The 3,733-nt window shown below is 51.9% G+C and overlaps 1 long non-coding RNA gene across 1 annotated transcript; it reads left to right on the forward strand.

Moving 5' to 3' along the window:
• The first annotated feature begins 2,283 nt into the window (after positions 1–2,283).
• On the forward strand, positions 2,284–3,154 carry LOC111946672. The gene is made up of 2 exons (XR_002872399.1): positions 2,284–2,886; positions 2,968–3,154. It is a non-coding gene; the product is annotated as an uncharacterized LOC111946672 (long non-coding RNA).
• The last annotated feature ends 579 nt before the right edge of the window (positions 3,155–3,733 follow it).

The raw sequence follows: 3,733 nt of genomic DNA on the forward strand, positions 1-3,733 counted from the left end.
TCCTCTTCCTAAGGGCAGATTATTCAATTTATCCGGACCTGAGAAAGGCGCTATGGAAAAATACATTCAGGAGGCTTTGTCTCTTGGTCACATCCGTCCCTCCACTTCTCCGATCGGTGCAGGTTTCTTTTTTGTGGAGAAAAAAGACAAAACCCTGAGGCCCTGCATCGACTATCGTGAGTTGAACAAGATTACGGTTAAGGATAAATATTCTCTCCCATTAATTGATTCGGTTTTTGACTCTGTCCAGCAGGCTACCATCTTCTCTAAGTTAGACCTGAGAAACGCTTATCATTTGGTTCGCATTCGTGAGGGAGATGAATGGAAAACGGCTTTCAACACACCCCTGGGCCACTATGAATATTTGGTCATGCCGTTCGGCCTCACTAATGCTCCCGCTGTTTTTCAACGGCTTGTTAATGCTGTCCTTCGCGACTTCCTTAATAGGTTCGCTTTTGTTTATTTTGATGATATCTTGATTTATTCCTCTAACCTAACTCAACATGAGCATCACGTTCGTCTCGTCCTAGAACGTCTCTTAGAAAACCAACTATTCGTAAAAGCTGAGAAATGTGAATTTCATACCTCCTCCATTCCTCTTCTGGGGTATATCATTGAAGCTGGCAACATACGACCAGATCCAGCCAAAATTGAAGCAGTTACTCAATGGGAAACTCCACAGACCCGTAAGAAGCTACAACAATTTCTGGGTTTCGCAAACTTTTACAGGCGGTTTATCCGTAACTACAGCAGCATAGCAGCACCCCTCACGCAGCTTACATCTATTAAACAACCCTATGTCTGGACCCCAGCTGCCGATATGGCGTTCAGGAAACTCAAAGACCTTTTTGTCACAGCTCCCATCCTCATTCAACCGGATATCACGAAACAGTTCATTGTAGAAGTGGATGCCTCCGATTCTGGGGTTGGCGCCGTTCTGTCTCAGCGTGAAGAATCCTCCGGCAAGTTAAAGCCCTGCGCTTATTTTTCCCGCAAACTGAGTCCTGCGGAGCGGAATTATGATGTGGGCAACCGAGAACTTCTGGCCATCAAATTGGCTTTGGATGAGTGGCGCCACTGGCTGGAGGGGGCAGAGCTTCCCTTTATTGTATGGACAGACCATAAGAATCTTGCATATCTACGCAGTGCAAAAAGACTGAATTCACGTCAGGCCCGCTGGTGCCTGTTCTTTGACCGGTTTAATTTCAATATCACCTACCGTCCAGGCAGCCGCAACATCAAGCCAGACGCCTTGTCCAGGAAATACACCATCTCTGAGACCCCCTATGACTCTGCTATCCTCCCTAAATCCTGTTTTATAGGTACTCTCACCTGGGAGATTGAGAACAAGATCCAGCAAGCCCAGGGTGAGATACCTAATCATGTTACCTGTCCGCCTGGAACTTTGTATGTGCCTGACTCTCTCAGGTCCGAGGTGCTCACTTGGGGGCATGCTTCCCGGATCGCCTGTCATGGAGGGGTTCACCGGACTATCAATTTGCTTCGTCGAAGGTTTTTCTGGCCCTCCCTGGAAAAAGACGTTCGTGAGTACGTGGCAGCTTGTACCATCTGTGCCCGCTCTAAGAACTCTAATTCACCCCCCTCGGGTCTACTGCGGCCTCTGCCGATACCCAGTCGGCCTTGGTCGCACATCGCTCTGGATTTCGTTACTGGGTTGCCTCCTTCCCAAGGGCACACTGTTATTCTGACGATCATTGATCGTTTTTCCAAAGCCGTTCATTTTGTTCCCTTGGCCCAGCTTCCCTCCGCCACAGACACCGCAGAGATCCTGATCCATCACGTATTTCGCTACCATGGAATTCCCTGTGACATCGTGTCTGACCGTGGACCCCAATTCACGTCCCAAGTGTGGAAATCGTTCTGTTCTGCCCTCGGGGCCACGGTCAGTCTCAGCTCAGGTTACCATCCCCAGTCCAATGGGCAAGCTGAGAGGGTTAACCAGGAGCTGGAGGCGGCTCTCAGGTGCTTGGCAGCTCAGAACGAGTCGGACTGGTCCAAGTTTCTCATCTGGGTTGAGTACGCCCATAACAATCACCCCTCTTCCGCTACTGGCTTATCTCCCTTCGAAGCCTCATTGGGGTACTCACCACCTCTGTTTCCTTCTCAGGAATTCGATCTGGCAGTGCCCTCGGTTCAGCTCCATCTTCAACGGTGCCAGGACATTTGGCGTCAGGCCAGGGCTGCTCTCCTGCGCACCAGGGAGAGCAACTGCCAGATCGCTAATCGTCACAGGGTGGTGAGTCCCGTTTACCGTCCTGGGCAGAAGGTTTGGCTATCGTCCCGCAACATCCCCATTCAGGCGTCATCACGTAAGCTGGCTCCCAGATACATCGGCCCTTACGTGATTGATCGCATCATCAATCCCTCCTGTGTCCGCCTGCGCCTGCCTGCTGCTCTGAAAGTTCACCCCTCGTTCCACGTTTCCCAGATCAAACCTGTCAGCGATAGCCCTTTGTGCCCGCCGTCCTCTTCCCCTCCGCCCGCCCGGGTCGTTGACGGTGCGCCTGCCTTTACGGTCAGTCGTGTGCTGGACGTCCGGCGCCGTGGTAGGGGCTTCCAGTTTCTCGTGGACTGGTTGGGGTACGGTCCGGAAGAGCGCTCATGGATCTCCCGCTCTGTGATTCTGGACCGTTCCCTGATCGACGACTTCTTCCGTGCCCACCCGGACCGTCGTCCTGGACCGCCTGGAGGCGGTCGTTGAGGGGGGGGGTACTGACATGGTGCCTCGGTCAGCTACCTGCCTCCTCCCCCCTTCCTGCTCTGCCTTGGATGCGACCAGCTGGTTCCACTTACCTCATCATCTTCCCCGCCTTCTTAAGGAGATCCAGGACCTTTCTTCGGTGCCAGTTCGTTGTTACTCCCACGGTGCTTATGTCTGGCCAGCTCATGCTTTGTACCTTGTCTGATCTCAGCCTCGCTAACTGTTCCTCTCTGCTCCGCTCTCAGGAACCGTCTTCATCACAAGGGAACCTCGGGTCGCCGTCCTCTGCTCTCGCTCCTCATCCTTCTCCTCGGACTCAGCCGAAGTCATGCTCTCTGGTTCATCCTGCCACAAACCTCCAGTCAGCCGCCACGCCGCATCAAGAATCTAGTTCTATACTCACCTCCTGTGAATTAAACCACCTTAACTTACCTCACGTCTCCAAGTGTTCTTCTGGGTTCCAGCGTTTGGGTCGGTCTGAATATTCCACGAGACCATGACAGTTAGCAAGGTTTTTGGTCATGGCGTTTTTTGGAGCAGTGTTAGCCAAGTCGATACAGAGAAACGTGTGGGTGCGGGGACGCAGCAAGGAGTGGTGGGATATTTGCAGCGGCCCATAACAGTGCAGAAACGCGTTGGATCGTCTGTACCCACGCTTGGCCATTTCGCTGGAAATTCTTTGAAAAACCGCCCGGTTGTGACAAGAGCCCTCGAGTTTCGCCTTAATACCAAATACCCCAAATATGAATCAAATCGGTGACCTCACTTCCCTTCCATTGACTGGTTTCAGCAGCACCGTCCACCATGGTTGATGTTTATGTTCTCGTTCCCGCCTATTTCAACGCAGAATTATGACGTTTGTAGCGTATCGATGACGTACGAGTCGGATACATGTGGCCTGGCCGTTCAGACGTCGGTCACATTTCAAAAGATCGGATACGTATCAAATTCAGGACCACATATCCAAGTGGCCTGGGTCACATTTGAAAAGATTGGTTCTGTGTCGTTCAG

Source organism: Oryzias latipes, chromosome 20 (genome assembly GCF_002234675.1).
Source record: "Oryzias latipes chromosome 20, ASM223467v1".
Classification (NCBI taxonomy): Eukaryota; Metazoa; Chordata; class Actinopteri; order Beloniformes; family Adrianichthyidae; genus Oryzias; species Oryzias latipes.